Source organism: Triturus cristatus, chromosome 7 (genome assembly GCF_964204655.1).
Source record: "Triturus cristatus chromosome 7, aTriCri1.1, whole genome shotgun sequence".
In the NCBI taxonomy this organism is placed as follows: domain Eukaryota; kingdom Metazoa; phylum Chordata; class Amphibia; order Caudata; family Salamandridae; genus Triturus; species Triturus cristatus.
This window is the reverse complement of record NC_140590.1, coordinates 983,936,874-983,958,981: the sequence shown is the minus strand read 5'-3', so window position 1 is coordinate 983,958,981 and position 22,108 is coordinate 983,936,874. Positions and strand designations below refer to the sequence as shown.

The following is a 22,108-nucleotide window of genomic DNA, read 5'->3' as shown; positions in this document are numbered from 1 at the left end:
AAACAGGGCCCTTTTCAGGAAATCGATACAGACCTGGCTCTTTTTAATGCCATAAGATCCTTCAGTTTTATGGTTGGCTCTCACTCACCTCAGCGCCAAGACGCCTCGACAATAGTGCGCTTTATAAGCATTTCAGTCAATCACTCAGTCAGTCCCCGGCCTCATAAACCCTGTGGCGAACTGCTGTGAGTTTGGTTTTAGCGTCCTCCCATAAGTACTCCTTGTATTCTTGTTGCTTTGTACGTAGCCTATGTGTTTTAGTGTCAGAGGGGTCTTGGGTATGTAATGATTCTAGTTGATTCACTTCCACTTCTAAGGTTTCTATTACCTTCTGCTTTTGTTTTTTATGACCTGAGATTAAAGATATAGCCTGTCGTCGTAGGACAGTTTTGTACGCTTCCCAGAGAGTCAGAGGAGATGACACTGACGGCTCATTTTCAGTAAAATAATGTTTTGTGGTGGTAAGCCATCCCTTCCACATCTTGGGGTTTTGTAAATAGCCAGGGTATATCGGGTATATGCGACGGCGTGTTGGGGTCTGCACAGCATATTCAGCAAGTACAGGGAAGTGGTCAGAGATGCCTCGGGGTAGATGTGATATCTCTCAGAATCTACGCACACTGTCTGTCGATGTAAGTATGTTGTCAATTCTAGAGAGACTGTTGTGAGCACCGGAGTGGTAAGTGTATTGGCGTGTTTGCAGGAATTTAAAGCGCCAGGTGTCGAAGGTATGTAAAAAGTCAGCAAAGTTTGTGTGAGTACGGTATTGTAGCCTAGGGGGCGTTCGATCCAGAGTGTCATCAAGTGTAACGTTAAAATCACCCCCAATTACTAGTTCTGCTTCCGGAATTGTGAGTAGAAATTTGCCAAGCACTGGAAAAGCCAGTAAGTGGAGCACCGGAGGAATGTAGCCGGTGACCAAATTGATTGTGTGTCCTTCCCATTGGCAAGAAACCGCCCGCAAAGCGGCCTTGATTGTCCATGTAAGTGCGTTGTATAATCAGAGAGAAATGCTTTTTAACCTGGATTCCCACGCCCCTTGAGCCTGATGTGAATTACGAGTGTACCCAACGGTTTAGGGCTTTACAAGTCGATCCCACTAGATGAGTCTCTATTTTTGTATCATGGCTACTGCTGGCGCTTTGCTCCTGAGATATTGCAACACGAGTCCCCTATTTAGCTTGTCTCCCAAGCCATTAACATTCCAGGAGACGAGCGACAGTGGTGGAGCGCGTGTGGGGCACGTCCTGGGAACATCAGGGGCAGTAGGTTTTGGACATTGGTGTCATTTAAGCCATTGATGCGGGATATCCCTAACGGAGATTTCAATAGAAACATCACTGTGAAGTTGCAAGTCGCATTAGAAATACAATTGAGTCATAAAAAACAAACTAGAAAAAAGTTAACAGTCCCTGTTACCCGTCCCTCCCTCCTCCCTGCCTCCCTGCCTGGCGGACTTAGAACTACCCGCCTCCCAAACAATCCAGAGTGCCTATTTCCCATTTCCTGTTACCTTTGTAAGGGGGGCGTCACCCTTCATCTGTAACTATGCTACAGTGGTTGTACCTGTTACCAGAAGTCATTTCTCAAACCTCCGTTTGGGACTTTGGACTTTACAGTTCAGCAAGTGGAAGAAGTCGTTGTGTAGTCCTTATTCTCTTGGAACTGCTGCCTTTGTCAACGTCTCTCAAGTGATTCGGCATACGTGGAGGTTGCTTCCACTGGTGTGGGGTGCACCTTTTCAGTCAGAAGGTGGTGGTGTTTGCTGTTCATCTTTCCAGGTTTGGCAAATCTGCACCACCCTTCAAGCCATTCCCGGGCCTCCTCTGGTGTGGTAAAGAACTATGCTTTCCCTTCCACTTCTACCCTCATTCTAGCCGGAAACAGCATGGAGTATTTCAGGTCTCTTTTCCTCAACTCTTCTTTGATGTCAAAGAAGCTGCGCCTTTGTTTAGTTACTGCCGCTGTGTAGTCAGGGAAAAAAGTGATTGTGCTATGGTCGATGCGTACAGGCAGGGCCACCCTTGCTGTTTGTAAAATGAGGACACGATCACGGAAATAAAAAATAAAGGCTAGAATAGGCCTTGGGGGCGCACCCGGTTTGGGTCTACCAACTGGGATGCGGTGCGCTCTCTCCACCGCAAAGTAGTGGGATAAATGCTTAGGCTGCAGGTATTGCTTAATAAGATCTTCTATAAAGAGGTAAATTGCCGGGCCCCCCACCCCTTCCAGTACTCTAACTATACTGACGTCATTACGTCGTGAACAGCCTTCATAATCTTCCAGTTTAGCAGCCATTATATTATACTTTCAGTTTCGAGTTGGCACACTTGATGTTTAAGTCCAGTGGTATCGTCACGTAAAGTCCCCGTTGTGGTTTTCACTTCCGGGACTCGTGCGCTCATGTTTTTAAAGTCGGCTTGGATCAGTGAGAGTTCTACCGATAGCATGCCAATACGAAAGTCAAGGGCTGTGTGCACTTCATTCAAGGTAGAGAGTATATCCTGCAATGTTACTTCTGTCCCTTCCAAGGAGGCCTCATCTGGAACCAGCGTAGACGGTTGGGTCATTGTTTCCGGTTGGGTTTTAATGCATGTGTATTTATCCAATTTGGTCTGGTGCGCGGCACGCTGACTCTGACCCCCCATCGCTATGTGTTTTGGGTCATACCACACAGCGGTCAAGAAACTGGAGTGGTAGTACTCACCGCTGCCTGTCTGGGTGATGCACTGTCACCTGCGGCCTTTCGGGTTTTCTACCACAAGATACGGTCGTTGTTTCGTGTGCGCACAGGCTGGGGATCAGAGTGGTGGCGCAGTCAGGACATCCGGGCGGCATGCTTTTATGAAGGGACCATTGATGTGCTTCCGTTAGTGTTTGGTCACTTTCCTGACGGCTATGTCGGCTCTTAAGGGTCCTTATTGCAGGTTTGATTCTGCTACTCAGACTAAGGAGTGCTATCCTGGGCAACAGTTGTCTGATTTTGCACTGTTTCACGCACCCCCACTGCTATGCGGCAGTTGCTGGCTTGGAATGTCTCAGTTATTTCAGGGGCGCCTGTGATGGGTAGCACTCCGGCGTTGTACGGGGGGCCCACTTGTAGTGTTCTCAGAGTCTCCCCAAGAATATTCATTCAGTAAGGGGCAGAGGGAAAAAATCCAGCTAGGACCATGAGCGTGGTAAGCCTGTGATGAGATGGGTCTCTCCACGCCTGTCGGAGCACTCTCGAGTCCTTGCAGCTGTGTCCCAGGCGTAGCAGAGAGTCTGCACTCAGTTCCAGCGCGTCGCACCCAAATCGGCTCCTTCGTGCACTGTTGAGGTGTGGAAGAGCATGTGCGCAGGGGAAAGATGTCAGAGATGATGGTGGGGGCTTGGAGAAATTTCAGGCGGCCGCCATTTCGGTCGGTTGCTAGCCACGCCCCAAGATGTGCTTCAATATTGATATCCTTTTTCCTGCCCATATGCCCATTCTGGCATCTTCTTTAGTCTGCACTGTCACATCTCTTGAGAATGGCAGCTTCATTGTGATTACCATTTTTATCAATCAATCAATCAAACAATCAATCAATCGGGGATTTGTGAAGCGCACTATTCACCAGTGAGGGTCTCAAGGCGCTTGGGGGGAATCGTGCAGCAACTTCTTACCCAAAGAGCCAGGTCTTGAGGCTGTTCCAGAAGGCATGCAGTGTGGGGGAACGTCTGATGCTGAGCAGGAGTTCGTTTCAGGTCTTTATTGCAGTGTAGGAGTAGGTTCTTCCACCTGTTCTAGCTCTGCGGATTTGAGGGCTTTCAGCCAGGGCAAGGTTGGCGGAGCGGAGGCTTGTCTTGAGTGTGTAGACTCTTTCGTTGAGGTACTGGGGTCCGGTGTTATGGAGGGATTTGTAGGCATGTGTGTGAAGCTTGAAGGTCAGTCTCTTCTGGACGTGGAAATCTCATAGGTGCTTGGTGATTTGGTCTTGTCGTGGGATGGCGAGGACGAGTCTGTCGGCAGTGTTCTGGATGGTCTGGAGTCTTCGGAGCAGGGATTTGTTGATTCCGGCATAGAGGGCATTTCCATAGTCCCGTCTGCTGGTTATGAGTGCGTGGGTGACAGTCTTTCTGGATTCGGGGGATCCATTTGAAGGTCTTGCGGAGAATGCGGAGGGTGTTGAAACATGTGGGGGAGACGTCGTTGACCTGTTGGGTCATGCTGAGGGATGAGTCGAGTACGATGCTGATGTTGCACCTGTGGTCAGTGGGATTGGGGGGTGCTGAGGGCGGTGGGCCACCCGGTGTTGTCCCATCCGGAGGGAGTGGGTCCGAGGATGAGGACTTCTGTCTTCTCAGAGTTGAGCTTCAGGCAGCTGCTGCTCATCCAGGAGGCAACGTCTTTCCTTCCTTCCTGGAAGCTGAGCCTGGTGGTGTTGGGTTCCATTGGTGAGGGAGAGGATGAGTTGAGTGTTGTCGGTTTAGGACACTATGCTGAGTCCATGCTGTCTAACGATGGGGGCCATGTATATGTTGAAGAGCGTGGGGCTGAGTGACTATCCTTGGGGTACTTAGCAGCTGACCTTTGTGGGTTCGGAGAGAAAGGGCGGGAGTCTGATTCCTTGGGTTCAGCCGGAGAGGAAGGAGCGGATCCAGTCGAGGGCGGTCCCCAGTATGCCTCCTGAATTCCTGTATGGTGCTGAAGAGCTCCTTCGAGTTGCTGGAGTTGGCGAGGACCTTGTCCTGGATGAAAGTCCTTTTGGTGGATCTGATGCGTTGGTTGTATTCTGTCATGGCGTTCTTGTAGCTGGTCCTTGCTTTCTGGGTTTTGCTGTTTCTCCAGACTTTCTCGAGCCGTCTGCAGGTGCGTCTAGATACTCAGAGGTTGGTGGTGAACAAGGTGGCTTTCATGGGGTGCTGTTTATTACAGTTCCGGAGGGGGGGGCGAGCTTGTCTGCGCAGTCGGTGATCCATCTGTGGAGTCTGTAGGCTGCAGAGTTGACGTCGGGTGTGGCGGGACGGGGAGCGTGGTTGAGGGTGGAGTTAAGGTACTCTTCTGTTACCTTGCTCCAGTTCCTGCACGGGAGGCATGGTGTAGGTTTGTTTACGGTTGGTTTGGAGAAGGAGAAGTGAACACATTAGTGGTCCGTCTAGTGGGGTTGCATAGTGTGACTGAAGTGGAGGTTGTTCCTTCCTGCAAAGATGGGGTCGAGGGTGTGCCCGTCCTTGTGGGTGGGGGTGGTGACGATCTGGTCCAATGTTGGCGAAGTAATCCAGGAGGGCGGTGGAGTTGGGGTCGCTGAGGTTGTCAAGGTGGAAGTTAAGGTCTCCGAGCAGTATGTAGTCCATGGTGGTGATGGCATGGGGCGCGATGAGGTCTGTGATGATTGCGATGAACATGATATGTGGTCCAGGGGGTCTGTAGTCAAGGGTGCCACACAGGGTCGTCCTGGGGTTGCTCTGGATCTGTTCCGTGGGGGCCAAGGAGTCGTTTGTGCTGGATGTGGTGAACCGGAGTGAGTTCTTGTGTGCAATGGCGAGTCCTTCTCCCAGGTGGTTGAGGCGGTCCATCCTCTGGATCTTTTATCCGTAGGGGATTGCGATGTCAGGGGCAGAGGTGGCATTGGTCCAAGTTTCTGTGAGAAAGGCGATGTCTGGCGACAGGGTGTCAAGGAGGTCCCAGATTTCTACTTCGTGTCTGTCCAGAGAGCATATGTTGAGGAGGATGCAGCTCAGGGGTTTGGGTGCGCTGGCGTCCGGTGTGTGGGCAGTAGCCATGGGGTCCGGAGGTGGGCCACGGTGCTGCGGCAGGAGAACTGGCTGTGGGTGGTGTTCGGCGTCGACAGCTGGCAGTTGTTGTTTCTTTCGGGGTTGAGTGCCTGGAGAGCGGCTGAGTCGTAGCAGTGGGAGGACAGAGGACCAGGGTCACTGGCACTGGTCGCGTTTGGGTTGCTGATGGGCGCAGATGGGGGTCAGAACCCATCTTTGCTCGGGATTAAACAAGAGGTCAATTAATACCACTATTTTGACAGCCCCCTGTCATATTCAACAAAGGGTGCAGAACAGTTTCAGAAATATCAGGCGGAATACTAAGATGGCCGCCGTTAAGAAAAATCAGGGTCAGCAGTCTAGTGTTGTGGCACAGGTGGCCCTATCAGAATGTCACGAGACGCTCCTGCTGGAATCTCGCACTACACCTGAGTTTCCAGTGGGACCGGCAGCGGAAATTGTTGCGGTGCGAAAATAGTTAGTCAGGGTAGAGGGCGGCGTTCCCGTCGTTTAGTTTTCCGTCGCGTCAAGAATTGCTCTTCAGTGCCGGTGGTGAAGCATAATTCAAAGTTCAAAGTAAGACTGTTCTGTGTTTTAGGTGTTGATACATTTGAATTGCTGAGTTTTAGTTGCGCAGTACAAGTCTACTCGAGTGTACCGAAAAAAGTTTCTCTGAGAAAGTTTAGCCTTGTGCATAACGAGTGCTTATGATGTAATTACTGTGAAGCAACAGTGTAGCTGCTTATTGAAGCGCGGTGTTTAGAGGAGTTAACTGTGAAGCAACAGTGTAGCCGAGTGCTTTATGAGCAGCGCTTGTGAGGAGTACAGTTATTTCAAGAAACAATAATTGTGTTGTTATCAGTTTGAGTAGCATGCTTACTACAAGAAACCTAGAAGCTAGAGTTACATTTTAAGTTGTTAAGGAGTTTATTACTTACCGTATGAAGGGTTCTGTGTTGAGAATTCTCTGGAAATTTCTGCTAAGAGAAGAAGGACAAAAACATATATACATTAGACAAAAGCAGGTTGTACAGAACTAGATAATATTTAAAGATTAACACCAAGTGAAATAAGGTAAGAAATACATTCACTGCGTTAATAGGAAGACCAATTTTAACAAATCAGGAATTCATAAGTATTGTTTATTACAGAATTAACAAGGTGAAAACACTACACCATATAAGAAGAGAAGCACAGACCAAGTATACACCACGTATGTAATGAAGTATAAAAGACTATAGATGATTAGAGATTAATGTATGACAGTGTGACATGCTAAGTTGAAATCTTATTTCAGGTTCACCCAGAACACACTAAGCAGATCCTGACCAAGACACATGTTCAGAAAGAAAGGAAAACCGGGTGAAGACTTGGTAGTCTCTTATCTCTCCCATTCCCCTTTCCCCCCAGAGGGTTTCCTAGTCGTGCAAGTTCACATCTTGGCGGCGGGAGAGTCTTGGAGTGGCACCGGTACCTGCGTCATTCTATTCCCTTGCCACTGGGCCGAAAGGCGATCCTGACAACAGGCTTGACTTTTTGCATGCCAGTGGCGAACCCGCTGCACGGCTGCATAGCGGCCGCTATTTAGTAGGGGGCGGGGGAGAGAGCGCAGCTGGGAGGCGGTAGCGGGAACCGTCGGGGGAGGGGCCGCGGGGCAGCAACAGCGGGAAAACTGCGAGAGAAGGGCCACAAGGGGCACAATCGGAGTAAGGATACAACAAGGCACAAAATATTTGAAAAACAGTAAAAGGAATAAAAGGCAATAGGAAAAGGTACATATAGTTAGAGAAACGGGCACAATAACAGAAACCAGACAGAAGAGGCGCAATAACAGAAACCAGACAAAACAGGCACAATAACAGAAACCAGACAAAATAGGCACAATATAGAATAGAATTTGTATAGTCGCGCTACGCAAAGCTCCGTGAAACGGTAAAAATATCTCTGCGAGCACGCGAAATTGCTTGTTCCACCCGTTCGCGATGCTTTTTTCCTGTTCGCGAACGCTGTTTGCGTGCTCGGGGGGAAATATCTCGCAAACACGCATTTTGAAAGCGCAAGCAAGCAAAAAATTCTGCGAAGTCACGGATCGCTGAATTTTGGGAATTTCCGCGGAACGCAAAATTACCCTGAGCGGAACGGAATTTACCACCCAGGCCTACACAATAGCAGAACCAGACAAGCAGAAAAAACAGACACAACCAGAAAAAGAAAAGGCTGGCCGAGCGGACCAGCAGAAGAGCAAGGCTCTACCACTGTATCACCAGGGATAAGGCGCAGGCAGGAGCCTGCAGGTGGAGGTGGGCCTCGAATACCTAACTGACCAGAGACCAGAGAGGCGCAGGGGACAGCGGTGCAACAACGGAGCTGCGCAAGGGGAGAGCAGAGTTCCCTGACCAGGAAGTCGAAGGTCTTGTTTAGGAGAGACTTTTGATTTCCCTGCCTTGGGTTCAAGTCAATTACAATTCTAGGGTCCAAGAAAAGGTTTGCTAATGGCACTTTGTTGAAGGTGATTACTAATCTCTGATCTCATCCCATTCATGAATGCAGAAACAAAACCTCCAGCAGCATATTTCTCTGGAATTTTGACTGCACTATGCCTTTTGAATATCTGCATCAACCTCTCATAGGAATGCACTGACTCTTTAGGCTCCTTGGTTGTCCCCAAAAACTTTTCCCAGTTTATATGCCTTTCTGGAATTGATTTATTCAAATGCTCAATTACTGTCTTGTATTTTTCATCCACATCTGTTGAAGGTAAATAGTTAAGTCTCTGTCCAGGTGGTTCCTGCGTCGGCTACCCTACCACCACCTTACACTCCAGCCACAAATCTCCAGGAAAAACAATTTAAAACAACCAATTCAAATCTGCTCATAGCATTGCAGAAAGATGTGACAATTCATAGACATCACCAAACCACTTTGATGGGTCTTCTCTCAACTTTGGAAAGTTATGCGTAAAAACAAACAAATCTACCCTCTTCCAAGTGATATGCACCAAAGTCCCTCCGTGCACTTCCCTTAAAAGAAACTCAGCCATTGTACTTGTTCACACTCCCGAATCACTTGCTAGACCTTTCCCCACTTTCGCCTCACTGTTCTTCATCTTTTTATTATTTAATGTTCCCTTATTCCTTTTTTCTGGATAGTTCTTTAAATTACTCCAGTCTCGTATTTTCTCAATCAATCGTCCATATGGGCTCTCAGTGTAATGAGATCCATCTCCTTGATTTCATCATGTGTTAAAATCCATTTTTTTATTTTGTTTGGGATTCTTCATTTTACTTACGTCAATATCTAACTTATCAGCCAATTCTTCCAATTTGCCTTGTGCATCATTGGTGCACCTAGCTGCTTCTTTGATCAAGTATCTCATCTCATCAGCATTATATGTCAGTAATGTGTTCATACCACATTACACTAAGCATCTCTTCAAATTCTATTTTAGAATCTCAATGTAGACCTCTTCATGAGGAGGTGTAATCACCACTGTCTCTGCAGTGTACTCGGTCCCACTTGTACTAGGCCTTGTCATTGTAGTTGGAACTTCTGACGGGGTACTAGGTACTACTCCAGTAGGGCTTGCGCTGTTGCCATGTTTCTGCCTCCACCAACCCCGGCTGTTGTCTGGGTCGATTCTGCCGATCTGTCTCAGAACAGAATAGGTCTCGAAATCGGTAACTCACTGAAGAATTTGTCATCATCATCATCATCTGGTTCCTCTCTTTCTTCACTTTTGATTTATCTGGTTTGACCTATTCTTTTTCAGTGACTAAAGCAATGTTTTAACACTTTCCATTTTATTCACTCTCCATGCCTTTTCCTCGTTGTCTAGCCTGGCTTCTAACCAGCCCCTGTTGCAGGGATTCTGCTCATGCACAGAACTATGCGCAGGAAACCAGGACCTCAGTGAATTGTGGTGTACCAAGAACTCACCTCAGTACCCAGAACCCCTATCCGACTAGCATCAGTCGACTGATTGACCTTACAAGAGCGGTTAGAGCACGCTGCGCTTATTGCTGTTGTTTTGCCTGTTTACTAGGCGTTTTTAAAATCCCCGTTTTGTATTTGTTTTTCTCCCCTGATTTTATAGTGTTGCCCACTTACTTGCACAGTAATAGTTTGATCCACCGCTCTTTTGCTGGTCCTTTTCCCGGCCACTCAGCACTTTGGCGGCCATATTGGGTGAGTGAAGGACGCCTGGCGGCGCCATCTGTTTTGACGGTCTAGCGTCACAAGGACGCTCGACCTCTTCTTAAGGAGGGTAAATCAGAGGTTCAGTCTTGCCAGTCGACTGATTGACCTTACAAGAGCGGTTAGAGCACGCTGCGCTTATTGCTGTCGTTTTGCCTGTTTACTAGGCGTTTTTAAAATCCCCGTTTTGTATTTGTTTTTATTTTTGTTTTTCTCCCCTGATTTTATAGTGTTGCCCACTTACTTGCACAGTAATAGTTTGATCCACCGCTCTTTTGCGGGTCCTTTTCCCGGCCACTCGGCACTTTGGCGGCCATATTGGGTGAGTGAAGGACGCCTGGCGGCGCCATCTGTTTTGACGGTCTAGCGTCACAAGGACGCTCGACCTCTTCTTAAGGAGGGTAAATCAGAGGTTCAGTCTTGCCAGTCGACTGATTGACCTTACAAGAGCGGTTAGAGCACGCTGCGCTTATTGCTGTCGTTTTGCCTGTTTACTAGGCGTTTTTAAAATCCCCGTTTTGTATTTGTTTTTATTTTTGTTTTTCTCCCCTGATTTTATAGTGTTGCCCACTTACTTGCACAGTAATAGTTTGATCCACCGCTCTTTTGCGGGTCCTTTTCCCGGCCACTCGGCACTTTGGCGGCCATATTGGGTGAGTGAAGGACGCCTGGCGGCGCCATCTGTTTTGACGGTCTAGCGTCACAAGGACGCTAGACCTCTTCTTAAGGAGGGTAAATCAGAGGTTCAGTCTTGCCAGTTGACTGATTGACCTTACAAGAGCGGTTAGAGCACGCTGCGCTTATTGCTGTCGTTTTGCCTGTTTACTAGGCGTTTTTAAAATCCCCATTTGTATTTGTTTTTATTTTTGTTTTTCTCCCCTGATTTTATAGTGTTGCCCACTTACTTGCACAGTATCATCATCATTATCATCATTATTTCTTTATTCGGTTAAAAAATGCATTAACCATCAAAGTACAGTGTTAAAAAAGAAACAAATATAGTTTACAACAATAAAATCCTAATCAGGACATAGGTGTTTTGAAGATCACATGATCATTGTTTTCCGACATCTAAAAACATTATTAAGACATGCAGTAACAGTGGCAATGATGAATTCATTCTCTAAAAATTGCAAGGCTAAAAGGGCAGGACGACAACGTCTCAAACCAAGGGTCTTCAAAGCTAGTACAATCCATGTCTTTCTTGGTACTTCATAAAATTTACAAAATAAAATAACATGAATAGTAGATTGCATGGAAGTACCATCACAAGGGCAGTTACACAAATGTCTAGACCAGTCGTTCATCGTTGGGAAACTAAGAAGTCTAAATATCAAATTAAATCTAAAACGAGACAACAAAAGACGATCAAAATCGTTATCAATTAATGATAAATATAGTTGAATGGTAGGTGAGGACAGGGTTAAATGGTGGGCTTGGGCAGTAGGTTTTTTTTAATTCAACAGCTATTCTTTTTTCGCCAAAATGATCCATACAGCAGGCCTTAAGGTCTTTCCTGGAAATAGTGCACATAGTGCTTGGATCTATATAAAATTCCGGAAGGCCTATATCGAGCATAAGTTTTTTTACATATTCCAGCCACCTAATGAATTTGGCACCGTCAGATTTCAATACGTCAGTCAGTAGGTAGCGATTAAATCCTGTTTCCTCTGACATCCAAATTCTGTGCCATAAAAGAACAGGTTGGATCTTGATGATATCTTCCAAGTATGGGATACCCAATTCCGTATGTACTATGTATGTTGTAGTGCTTTGGGGTACTGCTAGGAGGAATTTCAGGAACCTGTTTTCCACGGTCTGCATACTATGTGTGTCAGCGTAACCCCAAACACCTGCTCCGTAAATGGCAATAGGAACACATTTTGCCTTATAGATGTGTATGAGTTCAGCCGGTGGGCGCTTTCCTAGTTTTCGGCTGAAGTTCGTCAAGGCCGCTAATGCCCTGGCGAACAACAGTCGTCTACTCTTGATCGCCTCAGTCCAGCTTCCTGTCCTCTCAAATAAAATCCCTAAATAGGAAAATTTTTTGTTTGCTCAATTGGGCTGGTGTTAATAAATATGGTCTTAGCTCTCCTGTTAGTCCCGACCCCGCAATTCATAGTGTAAGTCTTTGTGCAGTTTATAGACAATCCCAGGTTTGACATAAAACTCGTATAAGAATTAACTACCTTCTGAAGAGCAAGTGGGGTACAGGCCATTAAAACAGCATCATCTGCATACAGAAGTGCCGGGATGGGACGCTTTGCTGCTTTGGGTAGATCCCTACACTCTTTGGTTAAAATAAATTCCAGACCGTTTATATATAATGTGAAGAGAAATGGAGCAAGGACGCAGCCCTGCCTCACCCCTTTCTCAATACCAAAGTGCCTCGTGCATTCTCCGTTCCTTCCATATCTTACCTTAGCCCTAGCCCCCGAGTAAAGTTCCCTTAAAAAAGTAATGATTAAAAAATCGACACCGAGCCCTTCTAAAATCAGCCACAACTTGTCATGCAGGACACAGTCGAAAGCTGCTGTTAGGTCGACAAAGGTCATAAATAGTCTGCCCTTTTTTGCCTTTGTATATTTTTCCATCAAAATGTGAAGGTTCAGCCCCTGTTCAACTGTGCCCAATCCCTCACGAAACCCATATTGGAGGTCGCTAATGATATCTTGTTCATCGGCCCAGGTCTGTAATCTATTAAGTACTTGCACAGTAATAGTTTGATCCACCGCTCTTTTGCGGGTCCTTTTTCCGGCCACTCTGCACTTTGGAGGCCATATTGGGTGAGTGAAGGACGGCTGGCGGCGCCATCTGTTTTGACGGTCTAGCGTCACAAGGACGCTCGACCTCTTCTTAAGGAGGGTAAATCAGAGGTTCAGTCTTGCCAGTCGACTGATTGACCTTACAAGAGCGGTTAGAGCACGCTGCGCTTATTGCTGTCGTTTTGCCTGTTTACTAGGCGTTTTTAAAATCCCCGTTTTGTATTTGTTTTTATTTTTGTTTTTCTCCCCTGATTTTATAGTGTTGCCCACTTACTTGCACAGTAATAGTTTGATCCACCGCTCTTTTGCGGGTCCTTTTCCCGGCCACTCTGCACTTTGGTGGCCATATTGGGTGAGTGAAGGACGCCTGGCGACGCCATCTGTTTTGACGGTCTAGCGTCACAAGGACGCTCGACCTCTTCTTAAGGAGGGTAAATCAGAGGTTCAGTCTTGCCAGTCGACTGATTGACCTTACAAGAGCGGTTAGAGCACGCTGCGCTTATTGCTGTCGTTTTGCCTGTTTACTAGGCGTTTTTAACCCCTTCGCTGCTAGGCCTTTTCCCCTCCTGTGCTAAGCCTTTTTTGGGCTATTTGGGGTAGTGCGCGCTTAGGCCCCTGTAACTTTTTGACCACATTAGGTATCCACGCCAAATTTGCGTCCTTTTCTTCCAACATCATGGGGATTCTAAAGGTACCCAGGGTTTGTGGATTCTCCTAGAGGGTTCCCAGAAATTAGTCAAAATACAGCAAAATTTAGTTTTTTTTGTGAAAAATGGGGAAAAGTGGCTGCAAATGAAAGCGTCTGGGTTTTTCTCTGCAAATGATATCAAAAAAGGGTTTGTGGGGCTGAAATCACAATTTCTCCAGCTTTTAGGGAATGACAGATTTTTGTCAGAAATCCAACATTTTTTACACAGTTTTGACATTTTTCTGGGACATACCCTATTTTTGCTATTTTTTGTGCTTTCAACCTTCTTCAGATAATGGTAAAACTGGGTAGAAAAGCAATAATGGATCCTGGAAAGCTATACATTTTTGAAAAGTAGACAAAATTCTGAATTCAGCAAGGGGTCATTTGTGTAGATCCATCAAGGTTTCTTTATAGAAACTAACAGGTAAATATAGGAAAAATTAAACATTTGTTGAAAAAAGCAGCCTTTTGAGTCAACGTTTTCACCTGTAACTTCTTCGAATTATGACATCTCTTTTAAAGCAATGTACCGTTACATCCGGTGGACCTTCCTGGTTGTGGGGATATATAGGACTTGTAGGTTCACCAAGAGTCCAACGAACCCAGAGTAAAAAACTGAGCAGCATTTTGTAATGTTTTTTTTTTTTTGTTCCGGGTATATAGCAATTATTGTGGGAAAATGTATACATGGAAAAATCGGTATGAAAGACACCTATGTATTTCTGAAATGGGAACAAATTACAGAGTTTAGAAACAGTGCATATTTGGACATTTTCGAAATTGGGAATACTCATACTTGCATGACAATTATTGGTCATTTTTCAAAATGACTTTTTTTTTTACACAATGTCTTTCATTTGGAAGGGAGAAATGCATCAAAAATCAATAGGTAATAACAGTTGCTTTACAAATCTGAACTACCCTAAGTCTCCCGATAAAAATGCTACCTCACTTGTGTGGGTAGGCATAGTGCCCACGACAGGAAGTGGCTCAAAACCTAGGGTGAACACACCACGTTTCACACAAAGTTGTGGCATCACCGGGCTCACACAAATTTACCACCACCCAGCGTTCCCCCAGGTCTCCCGGTAAAAATGGTGCCTCACTTGTGTGGGAGGCCCAAGTACCCGCGGCAGGCAAGGGCCCAAAACGTAGTGATGCGACATTTGGGATAGGCAATGTTGATGTCGCCTCACTACGTTTTGGGCCCTTGCCTGCCGCGGGTACTTGGGCCTCCCACACAAGTGAGGCACCATTTTTACCGGGAGACCTGGGGGAACGCTGGGTGGTGGTAAATTTGTGTGAGCCCGGTGATGCCACAACTTTCCCACCCCAAAATGTGTGAAAAAAGTGATTTTTTCAGCTAAAAATGAGATTTGCAGGGGATTCTGGGTAAGGAAACGTTGGGGCATCCACGCAAGCCATACCTCCCTGGAAGCCGTCGGGTGTCTAGTTTTCAGAAATCTGTGGGTTTGGTAGGTTTCCCTAGATGGCCGCCGAGCACCGGGCCAAAAACCAAAGTGACCCACCAGGCAAAACCAGGTGGTTTTGCGATAGGCCATTTTGATGTCGCCTCACTACGTTTTGGGCCCTTGCCTGCCGCGGGTACTTGGGCCTCCCACACAAGTGAGGCACCATTTTTACCAGGAGACCTGGGGGAACGCTGGGTGGTGGTAAATTTGTGTGAGCCCGGTGATGCCACAACTTTCCCACCCCAAAATGTGTGAAAAAAGTGATTTTTTCAGCTAAAAATGAGGTTTGCAGGGGATTCTGGGTAAGGAAACGTTGGGGGATCCACGCAAGCCATACCTCCCTGGAAGCCGCCGGGTGTCTAGTTTTCAGAAATGTGTGGATTTGGTAGGTTTCCCTAGATGGCCGTTGAGCACCGGGCCAAAAACCAAAGTGACCCACCAGGCAAAACCAGGTGGTTTTGCGATAGGCCATTTTGATGTCGCCTCACTACATTTTGGGCCCTTGCCTGCCGCGGGTACTTGGGCCTCCCACACAAGTGAGGCACCATTTTTACCAGGAGACCTGGGGGAACGCTGGGTGGTGGTAAATTTGTGTGAGCCCGGTGATGCCACAACTTTCCCACCCCAAAATGTGTGAAAAAAGTGATTTTTTTCAGCTAAAAATGAGGTTTGCAGGGCATTCTGGGTAAGGAAACGTTGGGGGATCCACGCAAGCCATACCTCCCTGGAAGCCGCCGGGTGTATAGTTTTCAGAAATGTGTGGGTTTGGTAGGTTTCCCTAGATGGCCGCCGAGCACCGGGCCAAAAACCAAAGTGACCCCCCTTGCAAAACCAGATTAACTATTGTTCCTACAGCGTGAGAATTTTGGAATAATATTGCAAAGAAAATGTGGCAGACATTTTGAGGTTTGCAGGACGTTGGGGATAAAAAAAAACTTATTGAATTAACAAGAGAGACATCACCATGAACTCCCATGGGTTTTCGACAATATCTACAGTTGGTGGGTTATTCTTGCATGGAAAGTGTACCTTGGCAGAGAAACTAAAGACAAAGATTTCTGCACAACCATCTATTCCTCAAACACACACACATACTGGTTGGATTTGGCACGAGGGCGAGTCATGGTTCAGTGTATTAAATTTTATTAACAAGAGATTTCACAAAAATGAAATGCACTGTCAATAATTAAATACACAAAAAAACAAACCAATGACTCGCAGCTCGTGAGCTGTAAAGCCACGTCAAGGCACCAACCACTTTACAGGCCATACACACACCTTTCATACGTGATACAAACAAGACCATTCGCACCACCAGGCACAAAAGCAACACATTACAAAATTCACCAAAAAGGGACATGGTACACCCTGCTTCAGAAAGACAAATATTACTGCACAGCCATCTAATTCGCAAGCACACACACATACTGGTTGGATTTGGCACGAGGGTGAGTGATGGTTCAGTAGATACAATTGTATTAGCAAATGATTTCACAGAAATGAAATGCACTGGTAATAATTGAAAGGGCGAGAAACTGAACCATTGACTCACAGCTCGTGAGCTGTAAAGCCACGACAAGGCACCAACCTCTTTACAGGCCATTCATACACCTTTCATACGTGTGAGACATACAAAACCATTCACACCGCCAGCCGCGGGCCCATCACATAACAAAACTCACACCAGCACACAGCGCCATTCAAGGGCCCATCACTTTCACAGGCCCACAATCCAGACACAACAACTACACAGGCTGATGGATTGCGTGGAGTAGCACTCAGCTAGCAGTGTGTGTAGTGACCAGCAGAAAGTCACTACTCACACACAGTCAGCCGAGCACCAGTCCACACACACCGCTAGCAAAGTGCCAGTCCACGCACACCGCTAGCCAAACACCAGTCCACGCACACCGCCAGCCAAGCACCATTCCACGCACACCGCCAGCCAAGCTCCAGTCCACGCACACCACCAGCCAAGCTCCAGTCCACGGACACCACCAGCCAAGCACCAGTCCGCACACACCACCAGTCCATGCACACCGCCAGCCAAGTACCAGTCCACGCACACCGCCAGCCAACCACCATTCCACGCACACCGCCAGCCAAGCTCCAGTCCACGCACACCACCAGCCACGCACCAGTCCACGCACACCGCCAGTCCATGCACACCGCCAGTCCACGCACACCGCCAGCCAAGCACCATTCCACGCACACCATCAACCAAGTGCCAGTCCACACACACCAACAGCCAAGCGCAAGCCTACACACACCGCCATCACATTTAGGATTTTTTTGAAAAAAATAACAACACAAACAAATCGCAAATAGATACAAATCTTCTAACAGAAAATCAGCAACTAAATGCATTGCACTAACACCAACCTTGAAACAGAATCAAATTATCCAAAGAATACAGACCAGGCAGTTCACTTTACCACTCATGAATGCTCCCAAAAATTCTTTCGCGTGTGGTACGCTCTAAAACAAGCAGGGACACACAGTGCAGGATGAGAAGGACAGTCGGGGCAGTACATACGACTCTCCTTCCGCGAACCTCTTCGCCAACAGACTCTACATCTCCTACTGGGAAAATCTTTTGAGGGTGTGGGAGGAATGTGATCTGGAAAGTTGCGATCTTTCAATCTAGCAACATCCTCCACCACTCCAACTCTAGGAACACTTGCCTGTTCCACTACAACAAGGCTGCCTATTACAGACTCCTGAAACTTAGCAAAAGTAATCTTTGACTCAGGGCAAGAATCCTGGAACACAACAAAAGCATTAAACATTGCCAAGTGGAAAAGATGGATAGCCAACTTCTTGTGCCAAATGTAAGCCTTGCGAAGAGCAGTGTAAGGTTCCAACCTCTGATCTACTCTGTCAACACCACCCATGTGCCTATTGTAGTCTAAAATGCACACAGGTTTGCGCGCTTCAGCGACCTGACCCCAAACAGTCACAGGTGCAGTGCTTTCATCATGGATGGTAGTCAGCATGTAGACATCTCTCCTGTCTGAAAACTTCACAGCAAGAAGCTCCTGGCAACGCAACGCACTGCACTGTCCCCGCACAAGCTTTTGACAAACAAGTTCTTTCGGGAAACCTTTACGGTTAGAGCGACAGTGTCCACTTTGGCCAATTCCCTGAACAACCGCACACCAGTGTAGAAGTTATCTACATATAAATGGTGGCCTTTGTTAAAAAATCCTCTGCCAAGTTCCCAAACAATTTTCTCAGTCACTCCAAAAGTGGACGGACAACCAGGGAGGTTAATCCTAGATTCCTTACCGGTGTACACCCTGAAATTAGAGACATATCCAGTCCTACTGTCACACAGCATATACAGCTTTATTCCATAGCATGCGCTCTTACTAGGAATGTATTGCCTAAAAACTAAGCGGCCCTTGAACAACACCAAAGACTCATCCACTGCAATTTCTTTCCCAGGGGCATAAATCTCAGAAAATCGATCAACAAAGTGATCAAGGACAGGCCTAATCTTAAAAAGACGGTCACAGTCAGGGTGATCTCGTGGCAACGCTAAACCATTATCAACAAAATGCATCATCCGAAGCAGAAGCAAATACCTGTCACGACTCATGACTGCCGGAAAAATAGACGTTGCCATCAAGGGACTGCTAGACCAATATGAAGACATTGATGGCTTCCTTAGCAAGCCCTTCAAAAAAGTTAAACCCAAGAACTTCTTCATCTCTTCAACATTTGTGGGAGTCCACCGGGTAGCTCTAGAGTAGGGCCTAAGTCTGGCACTGTTGTCCCTCAAAAACTGTTCGGCATACAAATTAGTCTGCTCAACAATCTCTGCCAAAAACACATCGTCCATAAACAACTGAAAAAAATTTACCGGCAAAAAGTTTTCAGTATTCACTCTAGACCCTGGAACACCAGTAAACTCTGGCAATGCCGGCTGCACCATGCCAGGGGCAACCCAGAGGTCATCACTTTCAAAGGGAAGCCTTGCAGCCCCAGCCTGCAGCCCAGATGCCTCTTGCCGCACTACACCAACGGGAAGCCTTGCAGCCCCAGGCTGCAGCCCAGATGCCTCTTGCCGCACTATCGGCACATCAGTCTCCTCCTCTAACACAGGCACTTCATCCGCACTAAGAGTATCTTCATCATCCGATGACTCCATACGGAGAGACAACTCACTGCCAGAATCGTCCCCTGCCTCCTCTCCCTCAGATGCAGAGTCAGTCTCTGAACCATGGTCAGAGGAAGACTCAAACAGCAAACCAACAACCTGCTGAGCAGTAATCCTGCGGCTAGCCATTATACTTACTAAGATAGAAGACTGCACAAACAAGTCAACAACAACCAACAATGTGCAAACCAAGTAAGTAAAGAAATGTGTACCTTTATCACAAAGATCAATGTACTCAAAAACTATACAATCCAATTACAAGAGACAGCTGCACTCACCAGAAACCAACTCTGCAGTGACACAGCAAAAACCAACGATATCAAACTAGAAAGAAGAAAAAAAAACAAATTACTCACAAGACAACAAGATACACATCGAGCACCAATGCAAAAAGTTTTTAACACTCAAAAAACAAACATACTGCTATTATTACACCATTTGCAAAAAAAATTCATGCAGAAAATCAAACACATTTACATTGTACAAAAAAGAGTCTCTTACCAAACTTCACAAACAGCAGAACCACCAGTAACAACACGTCAAACTGAAAAGAGCAAAAGCCTTCACCTAGAACAAAAAAGTAAAAAAAAAAAACATTACTATTGCAATTGACAAAAAATATAACAATAAACATTATAACATGCTATGTTACTACCCAAATGGTCAATCGGGTTATGTGCCAGGTGGGGCAGAAAACAGCAGGTAAAAAAAAGGCTACTCTGTCCCGGGGCGGGTGGGCCAAATACATATTATAAAAATTGTCCCCTGGAAGCGACACTTGCCAAAGGGGTCACTTCCATTTTTATTTACACTAATTTCCTGGTGTCTAGTGGGCTTTTCTGCCCCCCCCCCCTGGGGCCAGAAACGGACCGAAAGTCGACCGATCTGCCCCCAGGGGGGGACAGAAAAGTCTTCCAGAAAATTATGCCCCCAAGGAAGCGACCCTTGCCCAAGGGGTCGCTTCCCAAATGAATAAAACAACATCCCTGGTGTCTAGTGGGCTTTTCTGTCCCCACTGGGGGCAGAAACGGACCGAAAGTGGACCGATCTGCCCCCGGGGGGGGCAGAAAAGTCTGAGCATAAATGATTCCCCCAGGGAAGCGACCCTTTCCCAAGGGGTCGCTTCCCAAATGAATAAAACGACATCCCTGGTGTCTAGTGGGCTTTTCTGCCCCCCCTGGGGGCAGAAACGGATCAAAAGTGGACCGATCTGGCAGAAAAGTCTGAGCATAAATGATTCCCCCAGGAAGCGACCCTTGCCCAAGGGGTCGCTTCCCATATCAATAAAACGACATCCCTGGTGTCTAGTGGGCTTTTCTGCCCCCCCCTGGGGGCAGAAACGGACCGAAAGTGGACCGATCTGCTCCCAGGGGGGGGCAGAAAAGTCTGTGCAATAATTATTCCCCCTGGGAAGCGACCCTTGCCCAAGGGGTCGCTTCCCAAATGACGAAATGGACATCCCTGGTGTCTAGTGGGGCATCCCTGCTCCACGATCGCGACGCTGTGCGCGAGCGTGGTACAGGAATGCCCAGCATTGAGACATCAGGGGAGAGGAAATACTCTTTCCTCTCCCCCGATGCCTCAAGGCCTGCGAATTCCGCCCCCCCCCCCCCCGCCACACCGCAGCAAAACACTCACCCTCCCCGTTGGACGTGCTGGAAGAAATGAATTCCAGTGCGTCCAACGCTTCCTGATGACGCCGGCGCGCGCTGACGTCATCAGGAAGCGTGGGGGGCTCGGGGGTGGCAGCGGAAACTCTTCCGCTGCCATCCCCCTCTGTGGGGGCACGATCGATGCCCCAGGGGGGGAGCGCCAGCGCTTCCCCCAGGGGCTGTGCTCATGACGGAGCGGTTCCGTCATGAGCACAGCCCAACCGATGCTCATGACGGAACCGCTCCGTCATGAGCTTCGAAGGGGTTAAAATCCCCGTTTTGTATTTGTTTTTATTTTTGTTTTTCTCCCCTGATTTTATAGTGTTGCCCACTTACTTGCACAGTAATAGTTTGATCCACCGCTCTTTTGCGGGTCCTTTTCCCGGCCACTCGGCACTTTGGCAGCCATATTGGGTGAGTGAAGGACGCCTGGCGGCGCCATCTGTTTTGACGGTCTAGCGTCACAAGGACGCTCGACCTCTTCTTAAGGAGGGTAAATCAGAGGTTTTGTCTTGCCAGTCGACTGATTGACCTTACAAGAGCGGTTAGAGCACGCTGCGCTTATTGCTGTCGTTTTGCCTGTTTACTAGGCGTTTTTAAAATCCCCGTTTTGTATTTGTTTTTATTTTTGTTTTTCTCCCCTGATTTTATAGTGTTGCCCACTTACTTGCACAGTAATAGTTTGATCCACCGCTCTTTTGCGGGTCCTTTTCCCGGCCACTCGGCACTTTGGCGGCCATATTGGGTGAGTGAAGGACGCCTGGCGGCGCCATCTGTTTCGACGGTCTAGCGTCACAAGGATGGTCATGCTGACGCGCAGTGGAGACGCCGGATCCCCGCCGGAGTCACGCCAGAGTCCAGCCCGTCTGTGCCCGTCCGGGCCCAGACGGGCTTAGGGCCAGGATCCTTGGCCAAAACGCCAGAAATAAGGAGTACATATTCTCGTGAGGACATCATGTCATTACGCCCCCTTAAAGATTTAACTTGTAAGTATATCCACAAAGGATCTAAACTTTTCTCTGGCTGCAGGATATGTCAGTCGATCCAGTCAGCTAAGGGAAAGAATGCCCTGTCTATGGCTCTGCTGAATTGTAGATCCCTTCCGAGCCACTCATTAGAAATTAATTTTCTTATACAAGATCATGATTTAGATATTCTGTTCTTGACGGAAACATGGATCACATCCTGTTCTGGGGTGGATATAGTGCGAGCCCTCCCCCCAGGCTTTCTAATATACCATCTGGATAGGCCTGTGGGACGAGGGGGCGGCATTGCCATTATATATAGGGATACTTTTGTGTGCAGGGCTCAGATTGGGGGGGTGTTGGATTGTGAGAGCTGTCAGTTCTCCCTACGGATTTCAGCCACGGTGTCGGTGTCAGGCCTATTGGTATATCGCCCACCGGGTTGTGTGGGCAATTTCGTCAGCTCGCTGA

At 47.4% G+C, this 22,108-nt stretch overlaps 1 long non-coding RNA gene across 1 annotated transcript in view; it reads right to left on the bottom strand.

The window, feature by feature from the left end:
• The window catches only part of LOC146810956 (uncharacterized), a 304,293-nt gene that overhangs the window by 270,990 nt on the left and 11,195 nt on the right, over positions 1-22,108 (bottom strand). The window contains exon 2 of the long non-coding RNA XR_014965757.1: positions 6,675-6,713. This is a non-coding gene — a long non-coding RNA (uncharacterized LOC146810956). The remainder of the gene's footprint in view (positions 1-6,674; positions 6,714-22,108) is intronic.